Source organism: Temnothorax nylanderi, unplaced genomic scaffold, assembly GCF_030848795.1.
Source record: "Temnothorax nylanderi isolate EJ_2023f unplaced genomic scaffold, tnyl_v1.0 TNYL_tig0003_pilon, whole genome shotgun sequence".
NCBI classification, from domain to species: domain Eukaryota; kingdom Metazoa; phylum Arthropoda; class Insecta; order Hymenoptera; family Formicidae; genus Temnothorax; species Temnothorax nylanderi.
In genome coordinates, this window is record NW_027249065.1 from 497,783 (window position 1) to 523,964 (window position 26,182).

Sequence of the window (26,182 nt, forward strand, 5' to 3'; positions counted from 1 at the left end):
CAAAAAGAGAGGCTAAACGACCGGTGCATTCTGCATGCAGTAGTGCGATCGCCCGCGAAAGTCGACAAAAATCTGTTTCCGATATTCACAACGGAAGCTCTAAATTGACAATCGAATCTAAAATCGTCTCGCAAAAACCCGGTATGCCACGTAAAGAGAGAGAGAGAGAGAGAGAGAGAGAGAGAGAGAGAGAGAGAGAGAGAGAGAGAGAGAGAGAGAGAGAGAGAGAGAGAGAGAGAGAGAGAGAGAGAGAGTGGGTCTCTCGGTGCGGTTCGATCGCATAAAAGTCCGGTGGCTCGCAAAGTATCCTTGACTGATCCCGCGTTGCTTATCAAGGCGCGTACGAGCAATGAATTTTTACGGAAACGCCGATAAGGCCGCGCGCGCTCGCGCACCCGGGGAGGAGAGCGACCGGAAAACGCCCGATAGGAAAACGCGCAACCGGTGGGTGGGCAACGGAAAAAAAGAGAGAGAGAGAGAGAGAGAGGAGAAAAAAAACACAGAAGATTTATGCCGCGCGTATCCGCGCTGCCGATACCGGTCATCGATTTTCCGGTCGCGCACGCCTATCGCGCCACTGATTTCGACCTGCTGCAAGAACGAGGCGATACCTCTCTCTCTCTCTCTCTCTCTCTCTCTCGTTTTTTCCTTTTTTTTTGCGCAAAATCAGCCAGCCTCGGTTGTACCTCACTTCCGCGTCGCTGTACAACGGGAGCGCGGACCGACGAAGATTGCCGCTCCCGGTCACTTAATCTCGTTCTCCTCTCCGTGAACGACGAGCTCGAATCCGACATCTCTTCCATTTCGCCAAACGAAACGATGCACCGTTTTATTGCGAACGTCATCGATCGAGAATCTCTAGATGTGTGCCGAAGTGCCCGAAGTCATACTTCATTATATTCATTTTCCGACGAGGTATTTTCGCTCAAGATCTTGGGTGTATATGTCTGTGTATGAGATTTATTAAAAATACCTCAATACATTACGGTAAATTCTCGAAGAGTTTGATCTGAAAAACTTTACTCGATTTACGTTATATAAAACAAGTTCTTTTTTCGAAAAGATTACAATATTTTTACAAGTCATGTCTCATGTCCGTTTTAACCACGACGTACATATCACTTAATCTCCCGTACCTCGTAAAGAATGTTAAGTTATTTATCAACGATATAAACCGCGATTTCTCGCAGTTCAGTAAAATTATTCATCCTTTTTGCGTAGTGCAAAATATATAGCGTTTTTTACTCTTTTTCCGATCTGTCACGGAGTGTAATAAGCGTTCTCCTCGTTATAGCCTGACAGAATTTAAATCTCGAATACTCCATTATCCCTTCATCCTAGCATTCACTCAGTATGAGTGTGTACGTGCGCGTGTTAGAGTACACGTATGATGCAGAGTGAATGGGTCAGCACGACATATCGTTCTAAAACAGAACTCGAATAAGGATCCATTAACGATGCTGTCATCGTTAGGACCGCTTCATGCGGACGTATAATTCACTAACGACGCGATGAGTCTGTCCACTTGTAATATCGATCTCGCGTTAAGCAAAATATGAAGTCATATAGAATTCATATAGTATTCCCGCCGAACGAAGCATTGATCGAACATGAATTAAAAGAGATTAAAAGAGCACTAATCAAAGAGAAAAGATGAAAAGGGGAAAAATTGACATTGTCAATTCACAAAATTTGCTCATAGACACATTTCCCGTATTACAAGACTTTCGCTTTTCAGAGTATTATTAATTAACAAGTATATCGGTATGTTTGTAAAGTAATTGTTTTGAGCGAAGACAATGTCTTTTTTCCCCTTCGAATGACTTTATCGGATTTACCTTCGCGATAAATGATTTGCCAGATTGCGATGGATTATTGCGCCATTTATACTACGTCACTATGTTTCCAACTATCGATCGGCGTGCCGATCGAGCTGACGGAGTACAAAACAACGCGAAAGCGAGAAAGAGAGAGCAGAAATCCCGGGCAATGATCAACGAGACGCAGTTCAATCGTTAATCCGACTAGTGGACCAGTAAGGACCAGTAAGGAGAAAACGCCGGAAGGGATGGCGAATCGAAGGAGGATAGACGAGGAAAAACTCGTCGCAGTGTACGTAGTATCCAAGGGATATACGTGATGCGCCGTACGTGGTGCTCCCACGGGAGATTTTCCTCTCCCTCGATTCCTACTCTCCTCTGTTCCTCGCAATATCCACTTATCGACATCCCTCGTCACGGGATGCGTTACCGCGGAAATGATACGTACGTGTCAGAACGGCGAAACCGACGCGCGCCGCTCTTCGACGACGAGCCGCAATTCCGACCGATGGATCACGCACGGATCTATTTCCTCGAGATTCCCGGAGTATCTGCAAAGTAAGAACGTGCGTACACCAGATTTTCCCGCTCGATGTACCGGAACGTGTTCCGCATTATATATTCAATGATTATGAGTTGAAAAATACATTGAGAACGGCGGATTGAGAATCAAGAGCCGCAAGTTGTTCAGAAGATTGCGATTCGAATATTAAAGAATAATAATTGAAGAAAGATCGAATGCTGAGAGACCTGCGTAAAATTAAGACTTGCAGAGTAAACAATTAAACGTTAGAATTAAAAGTTCAGAATTTATTCTTTAAACTTCAAAGATGAATTTCATGCACCATTTATACCTAAAATTATTATATTTGTGTTATTACTATGTTGGATATATTAAAAGAATTTGTTTTCTTATTAGATTCAGGAAGTATTCTTTACTCCTATAAAATGCTAATGTCTAAATTATTACGTGATGTACGCTACGAATTGAATAACATCGAAAACTGACTCGAATATAAGATCGAGAACAACAAGTCGGGAAAATGCTTTCAACATCGCAGAATCTATTATCCAAAGCTTGTTTGGTTTCCTAACGATATGTGCGTCGTGCGCGCCGTCGAAATAAAATTTTATAGCGTGTCCACAGACATTTCCATAAATTTCCTATAGACTTTCCCTGTAGACTTTCTTATACTGTGCATAGAAAGTCGAATAATACGACGCGCTCTCGTCGAAATATCAGATTGCAGATAAAAGCACCGCTTCGTTTATCTCTCCACGCGAATACGCGCATGCGAATACGTGTGTAAATACTAATAACATTCGCAGCACACACATTCTGATATTGCACGAGAGAGTTGCGCAATATGTTTCATGCTTCCTTAAAGACTCTTATTTGAAACGAACGAGACCTGGACGTGGCTGTTTGGCATGAAAACGGTATTTCGGAATTTTTCCGTACGACGAGAAATAGACTCGGAAATGTCTTCAGTAGAAAAAGTCAACGAGCATTCGGGCATTCTGGCATTCGTGCGTAACTGATTAACGTCCATTTAATCTCTCGGTCAAAAATACAGATGGTTACGTTCACACACCCGGCTAACCGGTGGGTGCAAGCTAAATATTTAATTAGCTCCCTAGGACGCTTTCGTGCCGAGTACCTGCGCGATTATCCGAGTGTCCACTCAAGATAATGGCAGGAGCACGTGCGAGGCATATGTAATTTATGGTACGAACTTCGCGTATTTATTTTAGCCCCGTCGTAAAATTAACGATTATCACAAGCTGGTAATTTTCCAGCAGCATATGTTTCGTTCCAACTTATCCTGTCGGATTTCCACCTCAATCCAGACCAGATGACTCCTCGAATATATAATACATACGAAGAGTACCTAAACTATTCCACGTCTTGAATATTTCACACGATTTTTATTCCTTCCTTTTCACTCTCTCCACTAATTACCTCAAGTAAAACGATTGTAAAAATTGAATAACGGAAAATGATAGAAATTGTATTAATGGAAATTGTATTATACAAATTATAGCTTCCATCGCGATTCTTCCCCGCTATAACAATTTTACGACGATCAAATTATAGCCAAGAATAAATAACCGAGGTACTCAATAACCTGTCCGGAGATGCTGGTACGATTGTCGGTTCTATCGAGTAAGCAGACAACCGCATGTTTCGCAATGTTGTGTCACCAAATGTTTCATTAGCACTCGGGAAAGCGTTTCCTGGCACAATGTAACTCGTCGAGGGTAATATTCGTAAACGTCGCGGAGGCTTTGCCGGCACAAGGGCCGGCAGTTTGTCCGTCGAGGTTGAAGAGAGGAGAAGGGGGGTTGGTTACAGGCACCCTCCGTTTGTTTTTATGCGAAGAGAGCTTCCTCTTTTTTCGTCCCTCTTCTCCTCCCGATGTGGAGATGCTCGCACGCTTCGAAAGTTTTAACGAGGGCGTCTGGCATGAGAAAGCGAAGAGTTGTGTTTGTGAATGGACCGTATTAATGGCCCGAAGCCAGTTCTACGGCATTCCCATAGGAATTCATTAACTTCGTGAAATGTTTTCCCTGCCCCCCCCCCTTATTCCACCCGACGCACTCACTCTTTGCGCGTCGCGCTCGCGGTGGCTTATGAATGCCGGCTACACGTTAATTACGGTATGTTTCCCTTTTGCAACTATTATATTTGCGGCGAAATGGAGACGTTTATTAATGCGCCCGTAACGTAATCAAAATATCCACGAAATTATTCAACACTATTTATCGTACGTACGGCGTTAACAAATATCAAAATAGTGAAAATCGAAATATTTCGATTTAGAAATTATTTAACAAAACTAAACGAGCGAGGAGAGAGAAAAAGGGAGAGGGGAAATTTTATGCAAGAATGATTCTACGTTATTAAATCACGGCGAAAAGCATTTTCATCGCTTCAATTAATTTCATTGATGACAGTGCAAAATCGTAAAATAATAATGAGACCAAAATTGGTATTGATATTTAATAAATAATCCATTTTGATGTCTATCAATGTTTTGATACCTTTCCGTCCCTTTATGAGACAGCATTGTCTTATTTTACGCACATTTCTCGATCAATACTTTTCGATACAATTTTATTAAGATTGTAACATGTCAACCCGAGTTTGTTGATATTGCGCATTTGCGTTGACTTATCTAGCGAAATGCCGTAAAAAGCTCTATAGGCAAGTATACGCGATACACGTTAACGGCCCAATTATGGCCCGCTAAAAGGCAACGCGGATTGAGATTTGGCCGCGATAATAGCCGGCCGCGTTGTAATAACGATTACCAGCATGCAATTTGATAAATTACCCTAGGGCCAACTAGGGTCGGCCAAGTTCATTCCAGTACGCGAAGTATCGCCGGTGCCTCACCCGTTTACGGCGTCCGGCGGTATACCGTATCGTAAAATAAATGGCACGACGATAACGCGGAGATAAATCAAATTACGGACTCTATAATCAGAATTGTGCGACTGAATCTAGTGAATCTGATTAATTTCAGAATCCCGGGTACCGTTGCTATGAAATTCAAAATAGTGTTTTGCAATTCTCCAACTGTAACTTCTCTCTCGCCATCTCTCCCTCGGCCTTTCCTCGAATCTTCGACTGTACAAAGCCATAGAGCAGAGCAAATTTCCGCCCTTATATCCATGGATTGTAAATAAAACTACGAGCATTTTTTCGCAACTCTCGATTTTCAACGATATATCGATGTTAACGAAAAATGGATTTGTGCATACAGCCACGCATTGTAAAGCAGTTCTATTAATTCTTTTAGTCGATAGGGACGTATGTTAACGACATATGCCAACCAATTTTAAAAAATCGCGATAATATTTTCACATATTTTAATCTGTCAGCAACACAAGTATAAATCGTGAAAACCATACTAAACGTTAAAATAAATCGTTACTTTCGTCACAATTTTTTTTTAAAATAATATATATAATATAAATTTATTTATTCGATCGCGTAAGTGATGTCGGTACAATTATATGAGAGAAAATCCGAAGAAATACTATTTAACGTTTATCAATTGCATTAATGAAAATTGTTAAACCGCGGACTCTCGAGAGACGCGAGTCCGTACGCATGTGTCTGTGGGCAAAGAATTAGTAGTATAAACCAACTTTTTTCTGTCGCATATATACAGGAGACGTGGAGAGGAAAAGTAGGAGTCGGATCGATATTGCACGATCGCTCGTTTACATCCTCGCACACGAATAGCGGCTGAATGTAAACGCGCCTCGACGGTCCTGAATATTCATTTAACTTTTCCCCCGGGATATATCCGCCGATGGAGGACGAGAGAGTATTCCGAAGATAAAAGAAAGACTCCCTCGTGAGGAAAAGAGAAAAGAAGGTTGCGGAGAAAGCTACCGTCGCTACTGCGTCTTCTCGAGTTCGAAAAGTGGCAACATTAAAAAAGAGGGATTGCTGCGTAAAGAGATAATCCGGTGCATTATCAGGTTATTATGAGTATAAAACGCGTTATAACAGAACCTTTCATACATACGCAACGCATATATAAAATTATAAAATACGTCGCGAGTTTATCTGATTAGTGCATAAAATATATGGCGAGTTTATTGAATTAATATCGTATCGTAATGCGTGTATATACATCACGTATCTCACGGACCGATTCTGTAGAAATATCATATTAGTATACGCGTGGAATAAACTTATACAACTAATATTCGCTTTGAAAAACGCTGCTGTTCACAGTAATTTCAGATTCATCAAATGTAATTGCTAATACGTATATTTTGCTTTAAATCTATAAAACGATAATATTCATCAATTTTCAAATAAAATACTGTTGAATAAATTGTAATACAGATGACACGAGGTTTCAATAAAATTTAATTAAATAAAATACCGCTATTAAAAATTTAGTCTATAATAACTATAATAAATGTATACTCAGAGGATATATACGGGAATACTAAAAAAATGCACAATTTTTTTGCATCGCTCCTCCATACGATTACGGGCGGAAAATTCATTACAGTCACAAAGGTACGAATGATTCGCGGGTGATCGGAATTTACAGACGTCGAAATACATTCGAGATTGTCACGGCGTGTCGGAAGACGAGCGCGACCGCGACAAAGCGGTGAAATATGTGGATCGTCTGATTGATCGTCTGGTTTCGCAGTCGTCGGTTGGCGCGGATGGGGAGGCGAGAAGCGGAGTGTTAAACGACGTGGCGATTAGCACGTCGTGGAAACGGTTAAGGTCGATCGAGCGTGAAAGGGAGACGGCTCGCTTTTTGCTAGCCGATAAATGGCGGAAAGCATTCGCGACCAATTACGGAACGGATACTTCTTCCTGCGGTCCGGCCCGATCGGCATTCGCCTCCACTGCCGCATGGCGGTCTGAGCGGAAGCAGCTGTTACTACTGCCGGCCTCCATCTGCCGGCGGTCCTCTGCGCAATCGGCCTACACTCCTCACGGCGTGTTTGTCTAAATTAAAATCGCACTTACGCGTTGTATATATTATATTATTACCAATATTAATATATATAAATTTTTTTAAATAAAGATCACGAAGGATATGAAAAATGCAAATGTCGCGTTTGATACAAAGTATATATTGTGAACAAAAAAAAGAACAATTTTATATCCTCTCGAGATATCGAAATGAATTTTTTCTGCAATATAATTGATATATTTTAAAGGATAATTGATATAGTTAATAAATTCTTCTTTATATTTTTTTTATTTTTAGATGCAAGCTGTGCCTGCGCTTCCAAAAAAGTATTAACGTTCGTTATTAATTTTACGAGCGATATATCGAGTCAATATGAATTTAATAAATCGGTGAAAAAAATTGCAATTTGATGAAAATAGTAGGACCGCTATAAAAGCTAGGTTTAATGTCCCGAATTCGTCGAGAGTTTCGTCTCGCTCGTGGACAGATTAGCGAGGCGAAATTTCATTCGTCCTATGTCATCGTGTATTTTCAATGACACAAAACCCGGTTTGGATTACGATCGCAACGAGCGACAGCATTATTTCTGCCTGCGGGATAAAAGGAGAGCGAAAAACACGTGTTCAAAAATATTATCGCTTTTAATACACACAACATATGCATTATATGTCAATGGCGATTTGCCGGATTTGAATGGTACCGATTGATGCATCGAAATCGCAAAGAGAGATGGCGAAATATAATCCGGCGTGAAAGCCGGCGGCTTTTCAAGACGACCTAGCGAAAGCTTTCACTTCGCCAGCGTATATGCGTAATCCGCATGCCTTCGAGAAAAATATCTGTTCATTCACTAATAATATGCTGAAAAAATGAGGAAAAAGCAATATTACGAGCGAAATTCGCTGCACAGCAACGTTGAATAGTAATCCACGCGGAAACACATTGCGAAATGCCTTTGCGACTTGAATGACGTGACTCGTCGCATAAAGTTTAACGACGTCTCGATACTCCAAGGTCGTAATCGCGCGCGATAAATGCCTTAATTACAACTATCTCGCTCGCTTTGACTCGCTCGAGAGCGTTATTCTCTATCCGTGTCCCGTCGCGGATCGATAGATCGTGAAAGAAGCCGTGCGTGATGCACGCGTGCGAGAGGCGTCGCGACAGATTCTAGACCGGATCGAGAGAATCGACAAGCGACGTTGAGCCTCGGGACAGACGGGATTCGCGCACGTACGGCAGACGCTTAAAATCGACGATAAAGCGAAGCCGGCCGACTCCGCCGCCGCGGATTTATAAGCCTTCAAGCCCCATTGATCGAGCACGAGCTCGCAAAATACCATAAAACCCCCTCATCTCCGCGCTCATCCCTCTTTCCACCCAGACTTCAGGTCCTCCCGACACTCTGTCTCCTCTTCGAGAACGAGCGAGATTTCTCCCGCGCTCGTGCGCTCTTCTCTCAGGATAAAAGTTTATCTCCCTCATCGAGATCGCGGAGAACAGGGCGAATAACGATCTCGAACGTAGGATCGTGAACTACCGGGATTTATTGAGCACGAAGATGTCGCACCCGCCATCGAAAGAGACATTGTCGTTTTAATGGCGAACGCCGACAAATCGAATCTCGTGCGTGTGATAGTTGTCCCAGATTTAAGTATTTTCATATAAAAATTCTCCTAGCTAAAAGAGAGAATTGAAATTTAAACGCTCGTGCAACATTCTTCTTAGACATTCCTGTAACTTTCTCATGTAGCGATTATGTGAGAACACTTTTGTCATGATACGTAACGCTTCTTCATGTATTAATAAAATAACATAACGTGTATTAATAAAATAAAATAACATTCGGGAAAGCGAAAAATAGTAACGCGTGTCCAAAATTCGGCGACACGATCCGCAGAACCGGCGCACGGTCAGAAATCGAATTTCATCCGGAGACATCATGTCATGGAAAATCCCCCCTCGAGTCTCTGGCTTGACGGTGAATCAAAATTCAACCAGTACGTCAAGCCGTCTGACCGTCGCGCAAATGGCGCATGCGGATGAATTATGCAGTGTGTCATGTCGTAGCAAGCGACTCATCAAACATACATGCGTGTTCGCACATCGGAGAAGGCGAGATCTAGGTGCTCCAGAGTGCGGGAACGAACACACAAGGGACTCGCGAGATAGGTGAGCGGAAACGATAACGGGGTGGAAGAGAAAACGAAGGTGAAGCGCGAGGGGACTGTTAATACAAGCCACAAAATCAGAGAACGGAACGGAACGAAACGCAAGCGCACTAAGCGTGATTGATTGGTACCGGCATTGGGCTTCGTTCTGGTAATGTCAGTTTTGAATTTTGCAATTAGGCTGCGCTGACGCGCACTGTGATTAATAATAGAATTGGCGAATCGTGATTAGCGCGTCTGGACAATCAAAGGGGAGAGGCGAAAGAGAGAGATAGAGAGAGAGAGAAGCGAGAAGGGAGTGGTGGATTATTGAAATGCCCGACGAGCCTTTGAAATCAGTCGGTACATGAAAACCCACAGTGCAGTGCCTGTTATTTCGTTGTAATTAACGTTGTCGACATTATAATCGGAACCAATGAAATGCGGCCGTTTCAGTACGGATATTATACAAATTAGTCGCAGCAAGTGATATAAAGGATATTTCAAACTATCGCGTTTTCCGTAAACTACAAAGACTGTGCTAGAGAGATCAATAGTTATCTGGATGTCGGATTCGTTAATATCAACAGAATTGAAGGATTGCTCTGACGGGTGTTAATAGTATAATTCTCTCAAAGCGTAATTTTTAAGTAAAAATTCGTTTTCGTATTTAATAGAATAATAGATTAAATAGATTATTACGAGCTTTATAATAGATTATGTTAAGCAGAGTATCACGTAGAACGCGAGGATAACGGCAACAACCGACAGTAAGTGGGAATAGAAGAGACCCGCGTCACGTTTGAGAAACCTGAGTCTTCTATAACGAGTCTACAAAGTTCTCCATGACGCTTTGTCAGGCCTCGAATTCGCGTGTAAGACGAAAATGGGAGTACTGAAGGTGGGCGAGAGAAATCGCGCACCCCTATCGCGCTCTCCACTTGAATTCCGGACGATTCTTCTGACGCTGGAGAAAGAGAAAAAGAGAGGAAGAGAGGAAAGGGGAGAAAGGATAAAAGCCAAGGCTAAGAAAGCAAAACGTAAAAGAGAAGGGAGAAAGGAAGGAGAGAGAAAAGAATGCAGGGGAGCTCGGTAATGTACGAAGTACGGACCGTCGTCGCCGTTCTGCCACTTAATCTTCACTGTGGCAATGAAAACCATGTGAAACGGTTGAAAAAGAGACGGCCGAAGGTACACGGACATTCCGCACGGCGAAATAAGCGTGGAAAAACGGCCAAGAAAAATCGCTCGCCGAACGAACGTCGTTTGATTATATTTTATCGCTACCAGAAATCTCGCGACGGTTGCTAAAGTGTGAGCAAGCGATAGTTGTATGCGATATACGAGTTTACACAACACAAAATGGATCGACATTTCTATTTTACCATGGGAAAGTCTAATTTGCTAATCAAATTAGCAAATAATTATTGCAAATAATTGTAGAGTTTAAACTTGAAATTCGAATCGCCCGAATTGCGTTCTGCCTAGGCAAATTTTCTGAATGCTTTCTGTCACTCCGATAACACGGAAGATTGTAATTGTAGCCTTTGCATTTGTATCACGAGAAAAAGAAACAGCGGAAAACGCCGACTAAATAGACATCGTTATTTTTTTCCACGGCGGATCTGTAACGGATAACAAAAGCGATTGCGAAAGGGGAGGAAATGAAAGCCAAGCAGAGGAGAAAAGGAGAGGAGACGGCGACTCAATAACGCACGAAGCCCGGCAGATTGTCCGCGTAGTCGCTTCGCCATTTAATCTCTGCTCTGGAAATGAAAACCTTGAGGCAAAGAGAAGCAACACAAGAGAATCAAGTCTTGTAACGGAATGACAACGGGAGAAGATGGACGACAATGGGAGAAGATGGACAACGTTGAGGAGCCTGTATAAAGGCAGGATCAATATTATCGTCACAAAAATATTGGCATGCCATGATTACGATACAGATAAAGAAATGATATTCTTTTGTAGAGTGTAAAACACAAAATAATATCATTTAAGTATAAATCTCAACGAAAGATTAAAAAAAGCAGAGATAATTACATGCTTTCTCGCTTTAAATCTTTCTTCGAGACTTGCAATTCGAAAGGAAAGCATCTTTTTTATTAATAATACTGATATTGTAATGTATCTTTCTGTACTATTATATTTTTCATTTAAATTCATCGAAAATTTAAAAAATCTAAGAAAAGATTGAGAGAAACATTCCGAGTCCAGTCTGGAGTCAATCTGAATCTATCTTATTGTTAGAATCATCCTAGATCCAACCTGTACCAATAGTACGCTTGATGGTGTTCTCGATGGTCCAGGCTGAATCCGGGTTGGGCACAGGCTAGCCCAGCTATTTGATCTCTGTCGGCGCAATGGAAACTGAGGAAAGGAAAGGGGCGGGCAGAGATAGGGACAGAACGAGGAGGAAACTGCCGGGAAGAACACCGGGATCAAACGAGTAAAGGTAAAACGACCACAGGACAAAAGTTCACCGAGACGGAGAAACGAGAGGAGCTCGCAAGTGTGGGAAAACAAATCTTCAGCGGAAACCGCAGTGCGTTACCGCGCCAACGACTATTCAAGGGATGAGCGAAAATTAAATTCAGTGTTTAACGCCGTGTAGTATCGAGGCGAGACTCGAAAAGGTATACGATAACTTCTAGCGTGTAATCAACCTGACGCGGGAGAGGACTCGATTCACGACGCTGTTCAGTAGCCGAACAGCGAGGAGAAACGGAAGAGAGGAGAAAGTTATGTCGCGTTTCCGTCGCGGAAGCAAATAAAAAGCAGAAGTGTGCGAAACCGGAAGCAAGTCAAGAGACAAGCACGGAAGTTCTCGAAGGAAATGGAAGCGGACGTGATCATATGCGAAAAAGCGATATATATATATTCTGCATCCGCAGAATGAGGTTGAACTTATTGAAAGAAAGGTATAGTCGCGCGCAGAGTAAATATGCTGAAAGGAAGAAAGAAAAACGCGGTAAAATAGGACAATGCGACATGAGAAACATAAATAAAGTTAATAATACAGAACACAGGAAATATTAAAAATATAACGAAATAACATGCACCGAAATAATAAAATAATGATCTACGAGATTTATAAGATACGTAACTGGAGAGAAAAATTTGTAAGTAAAAAATTATAAATTATACGATACTTAAATAAAGACAACATGCATAGAAACAGGAATAAAATTAACTCTGAAAATGCATTGAAAAATGTGTGTATAAAAATAGGTAAAGGTAAACTAACAGATAACAAGCGTGTAAGAAAAAGAAATCGATATAAAGATAACGGATGTAGGTCGCAAAGCGGATAATCAAAGAAACTAGAAAGGAGTTGCAGAGGAAACAGAAAAAATGGCGAAGGCGACGATGTACCTGGCGTATATTTTACCTACGAGTTTGCGAGTGGTAGTAAGCGAGCGAAAAATGATTCGCATTTTTATTCGCGAGCGGAAGACGGATATAAAGCGGGGCAAATACATTTTTCATATGCAGATACGTCCAAGAGAAAGAGCGGAAATGGGCTAGAAAGATTTGGAAAGATACGTTCTACAGTCGTTAAAATTGATAGTCGTAAGGCGCTATCGAGAAATGCGGTAGTACATTTTTAGTGCAAGCACACTTACGGTCATGCTGAGCTCTCATGCAATTTAATTTCCCGCAGTGTTATAATTTATTAATATGCAATATATGCATTGTATATATATTTGTATTAATAAATTTATCTAATGAGAAATTAACACAATTGGAGGAAAATATATATGTAAATAATGAACGAACAAAGCGTAGCTTTAATAATCATAAAATAAAAGTGAGATCTTTTTTTCTTATATCGTAAACGTATCAAGAAATGAAAGGTAGAGTGCTATTCTACTGCCTCTCATTTATCACAGTACAAAAGGGACTAGATTATGATGAGAGCGAATGCGTTATTACATCGACTTTTTCGACACCTTTTCATCCCAGATGTTATATTTTTCTCGTGTTAACAAAGGCGGCCCTGAAGAGGAGAGCGCGATATTCCCCGGGTATATGATTACAGGACAGGAAAAGAGAACATAGAAAACACCAAGCAAGCGAAATGCTCGAAATGAAGGAAGGTGGCCGGGAACGAAGGGAACGAAAAGGAGATAGTGGGACGGGGTAATGCGGAAGGCGAGAGTTCAGCGTTAAGAAAGAGAGTACGATAAGGGAGAAGAGACACACCGGGCGCGAAGCCCTGCAGGCGAATCCCGTGGCAGGGCGCATTGTCGTCAGCAAATTGCGCGTGGGGAAAAAGTTTCGTTGTGTCGAGGGACGAGGGGAAACACGCTGATAACAAAGCGCCGCCGCGTCCTCGCCGATTTGAGAAACGCGTCGCATAAAGCGACGTAGAAGAACTCTGGCCAAAGTCCGAAGCGTAACTTGGGTGAATATCTTATGCATTCGCGCGGAAGATGCAACTTTGTAAACGCCGCGGGATTTATTTCGCGATCGCGACATTCTTGCATCTTTGAGATTGCCTTATAGCTCGTCTGCCTGAGCGTGAGGTTCCTTCAAGATGCTGATGGGTCATACAAAAAATTTCTCCATGATTAATATTTCGATGACAAAAATTATTAATTCTAAGATAACGAAAGAACATAAACAATAACGATACTTAAAAAAAAGCTTTTCAAACATGATTAATCTCTACTTTTAGATAGTTTAAATAGAGGATTTCTCAAGACCAACGTGCGTTTCTAAAGCTCTCAAATATCTTAATTCACAATGGGATGAACTGATAAATAGAAACAAGACAGAAAATGAAACCATGATCATCTTCGTGCTTCTCTTAAGTAATCAGGAGAGTGAACTCCCAGTGTTGTGGTCGACAACGATGAAACGTCTTATAATTTCATGCAAAACGATTTAAGAGGCGCAAGTTAGACGGTCTCCGGGCTACTGAATGCGCGAAGTTAGTATGCGACGTTAAGACGGAAAATTGTCGGCGTTTAAACGCGATTGCGAAATGAAACAGCCGCGGGCGACGGAACCGAGACTTCCGACGATGAGACTTTATCCGCGTTTATCCGCGACGAGGATAATTTCAATCAGACGCAATTGCGTCTTTCCCGTCCTAAATGCGCGCTGTATCGCAATATTTCTCTCTCGCGACGCGGATAATAATGATACTTGTCCCAAAATGGCGTAAAGTCTTGCTAAAATCGCTATATATTTCATATAAAATTAGTACAATTTGAAAATTAGATTTGTATTTGAAAATAAGCGGCTTGCTATTTCTAGACGTTCCAATTTAGCGAATCTTTCAAGTGATATTTTTCGCGACGCGCTTTCGAAGACAAAAGTACTTTCTTTGATGACAAAAACCTATATTGGATTTTGTGCGCAATTCCAGCTCCGCAGGAGCCCAGTAAGTGAATTTGCCACCAGCTAACTTAACGAGAACGGACGTTTCATTACTAGCTTCTTACGAAAGGGGCTTGCGGTTCAAAGAACTTTTGAAAGGTTTGCGCGCTTAATCGATAATCTCATCCATATCGATGTGGCCCATCTTGAAAAGACATCTCATAAATTTTCAAAGAGAGCTTTATCTTGTCATCATCCGGATATCCAGATTCAGCTACTAATACTCTTATACATTAGGTTGCGAGTAAGTCGCGTTACTGATCAGCCTTCTTCAGGGAACTTAACCCGATTTCGCGAATTAATTTTTACTTCAGTTTAACCATCTTTTTTTCAAAAACTCAAAATCAGAAAAAATAAAGCGTTACGTTCAAAGATACCAGCGTTGACGAAATTATTTATCGCCACTCTCAACGGAATATTTCTTCGATCAAGAAATCTAGACTTATCAAAATGAGCCACCAATACGTGTGTCGTGCTGTAAAGATCCATCCATTAGAATGACGAGGCCTGAGACGTGCCAGTCGACACGTATAATTCAAGCATTGAAAAGCGATGTGCTCGTTACGGCGACAGGGCCGCAAGATGACATTCGTGAATTCGGCATGAATCTTCCCGCGACTTGTTACTCGTAAATACGGTTCAATATCGCGCGACGAGTGTAACGCCCGTCGCCGCAGTTCGCGTAAATCAACGATATCAGGCATGCACGAATTACCATTTAGGTGCGATTGTTATTCGCTTCTGCGAGACAAATGTCTCGGGCGACCCGATACCACGTCCACCCCCTTCGCGCCGTTTATTCGCGCCCGAATAATGAATGCCGGCTTTAATGAAAACGGCGAAACGCAGCCATTACCCCGAAAGATCAATCTCAGATAATCCCTTTAGCATCGCGACATGATTTTACTTTGCTGTTACACGCAAACGCAAAAGTGGGAATCAAATTGCGGAGAAAAAGGTACGATTCAACTTCAACGCGAGTGCGTGAAATTAATTTCTTCTAGGAGGCTATTAATGACGTTTCTCTCTTGAACCTGAGATAATTTTAATTTTAATGTCGGTCTTTCGCGAGCTTCGTTACGATGCGTTTCATGCGCATGCATTTCAGATTCTGATTCGTATCTTTCAACGGCAGACGTGCAACCTTTGTTACTCGTGCGCATAAGCCCCATCGGGCATGTGCTCATAAAGTCTAGATTATTCTCGCAAACGCCACGGCTACGTTGGCATTAAGAAACGCGGGCACAAAGCAACCGAAAGAAAACCGTGCGCCGTTACAAATTCACGTGATGTAACCCGGAGGCGCTGTTAAAGCAGATATTACGGGAACGTTGTTTTAACATCAGCTATGAGCTGTATCCCAAGGCAGAAACCTTTCCCACTGTTGTTTTGAATTCTGCCTTTGCTCCTTGTATCATGTAAGCCATCCAAAACAATGTTACGGTGGAGTTACATTGTTTTTCTGGGGCCTCGCGAGGTAAAACGCCAAGGCGAAGAGCCGTGTAAAGTGATACAACACGAGAAATCTTCCTTTACGAGAAGTAGGAAGTTCCGACTAATATTATTTTTCGCGAGTGCTGTGCCAGCGTAATCCGCGTAAATAAAGATTAAGATTCAAGAAAGAATAAAATTAGTTAATTCTACAACATCTCGCGATTTTCGCTTAAAAAAACGAACAACGTTGCTGAAAAGGGAACGGTGCATAATTAAACTGCGAGATATTTCCCTGAATAATTTCGCAAAAGAAACTTTGTTTCAAAAATATGTGCGCTTACGCGTGCACAGCCTGCGTACCAATGTCCGCGCCGGAAATGAGGATTTACACTGTTCTTAGTCAGCTGGCGGGTATAAATTCTGTGTGAACAGAATTATTTCAAAAAATATAATTACACGCGCGCGTACCGGTCCACACGGCACCGCAAGCTTCATTATTCTCGCGTACTTTCATCGTCACTGAAAGTTGTCGTTCGCACCGTCGAGAATTACGAGCAAACGAGAGTAGCATAAATCCCATTTTCCTGGCGTTTTCTCATCCATTTAGCGCTGACAATGCATGGTCGTATGTATAAAATATTTGTAATAATAAAATATTGTTTCGCACGTACTTGTGACGTTATTATTAACCGTCGAAATGTATTTTTCCCTGACTGAGAATAATTACGCGGTAGTTTCAATTGAAAGATAATTCATATTTTCAGTTCTAAGATTCATTCGAAATATTTATTGTAAAAAATTATCAGTGACGGTTCTCAAAGTTTTCCCTGGAGAAAAATTTTTATCAATTTGTGGCTACATGATAACACACGAAAAATGTATGTAACTGATTGTGAGAGATGTACATATATCCCAGTGTTTCTTTCGTCACGTACGAATCCTGGATACGCCGCGAAACCGCGCGACCGAAAAATTCCCGGCATGCAGGAGGTCCGTGTTTCCTCGCGGGAATGCATATTACACATACGGTTTCCCAATCGTTTCCCATTGTCGCGAGCGCGTCTGCCCGCGCGGGATTCCGGTCACGATCGGCGATCGCACAATGGGATCCTTCAGAAATTGCGGGCAAATCGCCCTTATGGCCGCGGCCCCGCGGCCCCGCGGCAAACATTGTTCGTACAGGACGAGCCGTTCGCGGTGAAAAGGCGGAGCACAATGCACGCGGAACGGTAGCGTAGATGCGCGGAGCGCCGCCGTGCGAACGACGAACAATGATCTTCCGGTATCTGTACGGACGTGCATAAATCATTGATATGACGTTGGCCAATCGTCGCCGAGCTGAACCGATGCGATGCGACGCGGCCTCGACACAACGGCCTTGAAATATCGCCCGCGCAAGCCAACCCACCCTGACGATTAACTCCTGTCACCGATAATGATTGCCTTCGAAAGGTTTATGGAGGCCGCCGTCATCGTCCGTCCGAAATCTATTGCCAATTACAATTATCAACGTCTCCGTTCTGTGGACCCGTCGTGGCGTCCCACCGCCTCCGACAATCAAGCGAGAATAAGCGAATCAAGGCCCCTCGTGAAATCTAGCCTGCGATTTCCACGATGAAAGGATTTGGGTAATTAGCGCCAGCACTTTTTTCGCGATATGCGGTGCTCGTACATTATGTCGGTGAAATTTTAACGCGGACGGGAGATGCGAATTTAATTAAACGGTACTATATTTAGCGTGCTAATTAGCGCTGGAAAAAGACGATTTGCAGATAAAACAAAGCTGTAAATAATGTAAGGTGTACAAGTGTAATCAGCGCGCTTAATAATTATAAGCCGTTCAGTATTAATTTATTATACGTTTGTTATCAGTAATTAATTCATTGGAGTTAAAAAATTCACAAAATTACTTCCCATAACATAAATTTGCATGCGAAAGGTAGAGCTTAATAGGGTCGAAATTTATAAGCGCGCATCACACTGTAACATTTTATATAGTGCAAATGCACACCCTTTTTTTCTTCTGAATATCTTGGAACGAATGAGTTTTTTGTTTACGTGTTGTTTTCATCCTTATTGATCTCGTGAATTGTTCAAACAGTTGAGGTATAAAGCCTATTACCTATCATTTTAGGGAAACAGCAATATTACTCAGAAAACTGTTTACTTCGTATTTCGACTTTGATTAATACAGACGCAATTATTTCCATTTCACAAACAATTGCTAGACTTTTTGTCTGTTCACTGCCTACAGACAAAAAAAGTCTAGCAATTGCTTGCAAAATGGAAATAATTGCGTCTGTATTAATCAAAGTCGAAATACGAGGTGAACAGTTTTCTGAATAATATTGCTGTTTCCATAAAATAGGTAATAAACTGTACCTTAATTGTTTGAACTATTCATGAGATCAATAAAGATGAAAACAATAAAAAGTTTACTCTTATTCAATTCCAAGATAAAGAATAAACACCGTTATTATCTTAATCGTCTTCTATCGATTTCGTATAATATATCCGGCATTAGTATCATACAATTTCAAATTTATTACAATTTTCCTTATAATTCCTTATTACAATAATTTTCTTATAAATAATATTACATATAATTAAGTAATATGATGTAATATTACATAGTTTTAATATACTCTTTATAGAATTACATATTATGTAATAATTTTAAAATTTATTACATAATATGAATGGTAATATAATAATTAAATAATATTATATAATATTACTTAGCTATAACATATTTGAAATTTACTAAAATTTAATTTATTACATTATCCTATATAATTAATAGTACGAGTTACAATCCCTTCGTGTTCCTACCTACCCGAAGTAATATCTCTATGCATGTATATATTCCCCGCCTATCCATATTTCTATATCTTCATATACCTACCTAATATTTCATATTCCTACCATATTTCTATTTACCTAACGCGTTATTCCTGCCCACCCGAATTTATTAGTTTATTTCGAGGTTTATTTAGTTTTATTATTATTAGTTTATTTTATCAATATTAATTAGTCGCGACCGCGATACCCGAAATTAAAGAAGTAAAGATTTTTAAAGGGAGTTTAAAAGATTTTAAGTTTGCGATTAATTGAGATTAAGCTGGAGACGTCACTTTTCCGTCTCCAATTACGCGTACACATATGTAAAAAATATTACCCTCCCTGTATGCACATTATACACTAAATTGGTGGTGTTCAACACCAACCTACCTTGTGTAGATCTTCTCTCCTTTGACCAGTTTGACCATACCATTTCATGGCCAAATCCATTCTGGCAAAGCCAGAAACAAGAAGGAATACACCTTCCGTTGCCGCCTAATCATAGACGGCAGATGAGCGTAATGATTTTACGCTTTTTCCCACGATGCGCGAAACACGACCGCGTCGCGAGAAGGGCCATTTGTAACAAAATTAAATTAAGTAATTTTAAAATTACTAGCGTTCAAAATCTACTTATTATCGTATAAACCATAATTTACGCAAGTGATCATTTTCTCGATTAAAAACAAAAATGATTTTAATTAGTTATAGAAGCTCTGTTAATTTGGAAAAAAAAACCTTTTAATCAACCGCGTATATAATCATTTTACGAATAATAGAAACTTTAATTTAAATCTGATATAAGCATGCAGGACTTAAATAAAAATGCAAAATGGTAATAAATAACAATATTGACTAACGCAAACTGAAAAAATCTAAGGCCCATTTTTTTCGATATCGTTTCGCATATCGAGTCTCACCTCAAAAGGGTGAGAAATAAAGAATTAATGACGTGAGATCCGAAAGAGATAATCAAGTTTCTGCACAATATTGAGCTAATGTGAATACTTCATGCACTCGAGCAAACAATTTGAATTTTGATAGCTACATCTTATTACGATAATTATACTACTACTTAAAAATCAAGTATTTATATTAACGCGAAATTAAGTAATCAAGTTTAAAATAATTGTTACAAAAAATTTTCTGTTTCGCAAAACATCATTTATTAGATCTCACGTCATATCGCTTTTTAACTAGTATGAAAACCAGTTATCAATACATATGAATAGATCGTGAAAGCTTAGGCTAAAATTGGTGCGTTATAGGAACAGATAATTTTAAATGATGATCGTGAACACACACAATTTTGTTAAATAGATTACGTAAAAAATATATTAAATAGATTGTATATACATAACAATAAATGATTTAAATAATGCAAGGTACTTTTTATATTCAATCGTGATATATGCAGGCTAAAAGCATCTCTAAGCGTATATATTGCAATCTTGCACCAATTTATGTAACACTTAATCCTGAAAAATATTTGGGATGGAATTTACAATGACAAAATGTACGATAAATCAATTTATGTGATTTATCCAGGATTAAATGTTAAATCCTAATCTGACCCAGTCATTCCATTTTAAGACAACGAATCTATGAAACATAATATATGTAATAATTTATTGTGATAACTTGACTCTGCAATATATTTGACGTAATTGTCATAAATTCGTTACCTTAATCATAAAATTTTAATCATCACTCACCGACCGATGCGCAACAGCGGAATTATTCTGCAACGTCGCTACGATGATTCTGTAACAAACAAATGTAGAATCCGAATTAAAGCAGGGTACAAGAGAGAGAGAGAGAGAGAGAGAGAGAGAGAGAGAGACAGTCAATATTTCAAAAAATGATTACTATATAAACACTAAATTTTATATTATTGTTTATTAAGCAAATTTAATGAAATAATCTTGTAATTTCTTAAGAATACTCTATCCATTGAACATAAGCTTCTATAGAATTTCTAAAATAATACTCTTTTTCTGTAACTTTATTTTCTGAATAACTATCCGGTTAAAAAGTAAATGACCCATCCGTGTAAGATATAATATACGTATATGTATAAATAAATTATATTTACCGCATGTTGTTCCGCCGGCGCCTGATGCCTCTTCCAGGCCTTCACCTCCTCTCAGGCTGCTCGGGATGTCACTCGTGTTCCCTCGATGCGAAGATGATGCTCCTTCCCGCGCGGATATTTTCTGTAACATAAAAATAATCGAATCGATTAAATACGTGTCACGCGCATCGAACATCTTATTCGTTATTCAGATTAATATTATATTTTAAATTACTTCTTCGAAAAAGGTTTCTACGTTAGAATCAACTTGAATCAAATTTTTCAAAATATTTTTTTTTACTAATTTAAATTCCGAAACACGGTTTAATGTAGGAACTGAATAAGCACAAAGAGGGATTCTATAATAATCTTTAAAAAAAATGAAAAGTAACACTTACCAGAAGTGTTGGTACGCCGATGCCCGATGCCTATCCTAGGCCTCCTCCTCCTCTCAGGCTGCTCGGGATGTCAGCTTCGCAGGATTCCCTCGCTGATCCGATGTCATCTTCTGCGTCGTTATTTTCTGAAACATTCAAATGAACGATTCGATTAAGTAACTTTGTAAGCGTAAGCGTTGACGCGCGACGGACCGTATGAGCGAGCGAACGGTATGAATGTCCCGCGGCGCGGCGGGGGGACACGCGACGGACCGTATGAGCGAGCGAACGGTATGAATGTCCCGCGGCGCGGCGGGGGGACACGCGACGGACCGTATGAGCGAGCGAACGGTATGAATGTCCCGCGGCGCGGCGGGGGGACACGCGACGGACCGTATGAGCGAGCGAACGGTATGAATGTCCCGCGGCGCGGCGGGGGGACACGCGGACGGACCGTATGAGCGAGCGAACGGTATGAATGTCCCGCGGCGCGGCGGGGGGACACGCGACGGACCGTATGAGCGAGCGAACGGTATGAATGTCCCGCGGCGCGGCGGGGGGACACGCGGCGGACCGTATGAGCGAGCGAACGGTATGAATGTCCCGCGGCGCGGCGGGGGGACACGCGGCGGACCGTATGAGCGAGCGAACGGTATGAATGTCCCGCGGCGCGGCGGGGGGACACGCGGCGGACCGTATGAGCGAGCGAACGGTATGAATGTCCCGCGGCGCGGCGGGGGGACACGCGGCGGACCGTATGAGCGAGCGAACGGTATGAATGTCCCGCGGCGCGGCGGGGGGACACGCGGCGGACCGTATGAGCGAGCGAACGGTATGAATGTCCCGCGGCGCGGCGGGGGGACACGCGGCGGACCGTATGAGCGAGCGAACGGTATGAATGTCCCGCGGCGCGGCGGGGGGACACGCGGCGGACCGTATGAGCGAGCGAACGGTATGAATGTCCCGCGGCGCGGCGGGGGGACACGCGGCGGACCGTATGAGCGAGCGAACGGTATGAATGTCCCGCGGCGCGGCGGGGGGACACGCGGCGGACCGTATGAGCGAGCGAACGGTATGAATGTCCCGCGGCGCGGCGGGGGGACACGCGGCGGACCGTATGAGCGAGCGAACGGTATGAATGTCCCGCGGCGCGGCGGGGGGACACGCGGCGGACCGTATGAGCGAGCGAACGGTATGAATGTCCCGCGGCGCGGCGGGGGGACACGCGGCGGACCGTATGAGCGAGCGAACGGTATGAATGTCCCGCGGCGCGGCGGGGGGACACGCGGCGGACCGTATGAGCGAGCGAACGGTATGAATGTCCCGCGGCGCGGCGGGGGGACACGCGGCGGACCGTATGAGCGAGCGAACGGTATGAATGTCCCGCGGCGCGGCGGGGGGACACGCGGCGGACCGTATGAGCGAGCGAACGGTATGAATGTCCCGCGGCGCGGCGGGGGGACACGCGGCGGACCGTATGAGCGAGCGAACGGTATGAATGTCCCGCGGCGCGGCGGGGGGACACGCGGCGGACCGTATGAGCGAGCGAACGGTATGAATGTCCCGCGGCGCGGCGGGGGGACACGCGGCGGACCGTATGAGCGAGCGAACGGTATGAATGTCCCGCGGCGCGGCGGGGGGACACGCGGCGGACCGTATGAGCGAGCGAACGGTATGAATGTCCCGCGGCGCGGCGGGGGGACACGCGGCGGACCGTATGAGCGAGCGAACGGTATGAATGTCCCGCGGCGCGGCGGGGGGACACGCGGCGGACCGTATGAGCGAGCGAACGGTATGAATGTCCCGCGGCGCGGCGGGGGGACACGCGGCGGACCGTATGAGCGAGCGAACGGTATGAATGTCCCGCGGCGCGGCGGGGGGACACGCGGCGGACCGTATGAGCGAGCGAACGGTATGAATGTCCCGCGGCGCGGCGGGGGGACACGCGGCGGACCGTATGAGCGAGCGAACGGTATGAATGTCCCGCGGCGCGGCGGGGGGACACGCGACGGACCGTATGAGCGAGCGAACGGTATGAATGTCCCGCGGCGCGGCGGGGGGACACGCGACGGACCGTATGAGCGAGCGAACGGTATGAATGTCCCGCGGCGCGGCGGGGGGACACGCGACGGACCGTATGAGCGAGCGAACGGTATGAATGTCCCGCGGCGCGGCGGGGGGACACGCGACGGACCGTATGAGCGAGCGAACGGTATGAATGTCCCGCGGCGCGGCGGGGGGACACGCGACGGACCGTATGAGCGAGCGAACGGTATGAATGTCCCGCGGCGCGGCGGGGGGACACGCGACGGACCGTATGAGCGAGCGAACGGTATGAATGTCCCGCGGCGCGGCGGGGGGACACGCGGCGGACCGTATGAGCGAGCGAACGGTATGAATGTCCCGCGGCGCGGCGGGGGGACACGCGACGGACCGTATGAGCGAGCGAACGGTATGAATGTCCCGCGGCGCGGCGGGGGGACACGCGGACGGACCGTATGAGCGAGCGAACGGTATGAATGTCCCGCGGCGCGGCGGGGGGACACGCGACGGACCGTATGAGCGAGCGAACGGTATGAATGTCCCGCGGCGCGGCGGGGGGACACGCGACGGACCGTATGAGCGAGCGAACGGTATGAATGTCCCGCGGCGCGGCGGGGGGACACGCGACGGACCGTATGAGCGAGCGAACGGTATGAATGTCCCGCGGCGCGGCGGGGGGACACGCGACGGACCGTATGAGCGAGCGAACGGTATGAATGTCCCGCGGCGCGGCGGGGGGACACGCGACGGACCGTATGAGCGAGCGAACGGTATGAATGTCCCGCGGCGCGGCGGGGGGACACGCGGACGGACCGTATGAGCGAGCGAACGGTATGAATGTCCCGCGGCGCGGCGGGGGGACACGCGACGGACCGTATGAGCGAGCGAACGGTATGAATGTCCCGCGGCGCGGCGGGGGGACACGCGACGGACCGTATGAGCGAGCGAACGGTATGAATGTCCCGCGGCGCGGCGGGGGGACACGCGACGGACCGTATGAGCGAGCGAACGGTATGAATGTCCCGCGGCGCGGCGGGGGGACACGCGACGGACCGTATGAGCGAGCGAACGGTATGAATGTCCCGCGGCGCGGCGGGGGGACACGCGACGGACCGTATGAGCGAGCGAACGGTATGAATGTCCCGCGGCGCGGCGGGGGGACACGCGACGGACCGTATGAGCGAGCGAACGGTATGAATGTCCCGCGGCGCGGCGGGGGGACACGCGACGGACCGTATGAGCGAGCGAACGGTATGAATGTCCCGCGGCGCGGCGGGGGGACACGCGACGGACCGTATGAGCGAGCGAACGGTATGAATGTCCCGCGGCGCGGCGGGGGGACACGCGACGGACCGTATGAGCGAGCGAACGGTATGAATGTCCCGCGGCGCGGCGGGGGGACACGCGACGGACCGTATGAGCGAGCGAACGGTATGAATGTCCCGCGGCGCGGCGGGGGGACACGCGACGGACCGTATGAGCGAGCGAACGGTATGAATGTCCCGCGGCGCGGCGGGGGGACACGCGACGGACCGTATGAGCGAGCGAACGGTATGAATGTCCCGCGGCGCGGCGGGGGGACACGCGACGGACCGTATGAGCGAGCGAACGGTATGAATGTCCCGCGGCGCGGCGGGGGGACACGCGACGGACCGTATGAGCGAGCGAACGGTATGAATGTCCCGCGGCGCGGCGGGGGGACACGCGACGGACCGTATGAGCGAGCGAACGGTATGAATGTCCCGCGGCGCGGCGGGGGGACACGCGACGGACCGTATGAGCGAGCGAACGGTATGAATGTCCCGCGGCGCGGCGGGGGGACACGCGACGGACCGTATGAGCGAGCGAACGGTATGAATGTCCCGCGGCGCGGCGGGGGGACACGCGACGGACCGTATGAGCGAGCGAACGGTATGAATGTCCCGCGGCGCGGCGGGGGGACACGCGACGGACCGTATGAGCGAGCGAACGGTATGAATGTCCCGCGGCGCGGCGGGGGGACACGCGACGGACCGTATGAGCGAGCGAACGGTATGAATGTCCCGCGGCGCGGCGGGGGGACACGCGACGGACCGTATGAGCGAGCGAACGGTATGAATGTCCCGCGGCGCGGCGGGGGGACACGCGACGGACCGTATGAGCGAGCGAACGGTATGAATGTCCCGCGGCGCGGCGGGGGGACACGCGACGGACCGTATGAGCGAGCGAACGGTATGAATGTCCCGCGGCGCGGCGGGGGGACACGCGACGGACCGTATGAGCGAGCGAACGGTATGAAATGTCCCGCGGCGCGGCGGGGGGACACGCGACGGACCGTATGAGCGAGCGAACGGTATGAATGTCCCGCGGCGCGGCGGGGGGACACGCGACGGACCGTATGAGCGAGCGAACGGTATGAAATGTCCCGCGGCGCGGCGGGGGGACACGCGACGGACCGTATGAGCGAGCGAACGGTATGAAATGTCCCGCGGCGCGGCGGGGGGACACGCGACGGACCGTATGAGCGAGCGAACGGTATGAAATGTCCCGCGGCGCGGCGGGGGGACACGCGACGGACCGTATGAGCGAGCGAACGGTATGAAATGTCCCG

At 45.4% G+C, this 26,182-nt stretch overlaps 1 protein-coding gene and 1 long non-coding RNA gene across 4 annotated transcripts in view; one reads left to right on the plus strand and one right to left on the minus strand.

Moving 5' to 3' along the window:
- The window catches only part of LOC139770678 (uncharacterized), a 194,609-nt gene that overhangs the window by 155,927 nt on the left and 12,500 nt on the right, over positions 1-26,182 (plus strand). The gene's annotated exons all lie outside the window — the stretch shown is intronic.
- On the minus strand, positions 19,856-21,801 carry LOC139770191 (uncharacterized). The gene is made up of 3 exons (XR_011717680.1): positions 21,571-21,801; positions 21,194-21,314; positions 19,856-20,862 (listed from the first exon to the last, which is right to left on the minus strand). It is a non-coding gene; the product is annotated as an uncharacterized lncRNA (long non-coding RNA).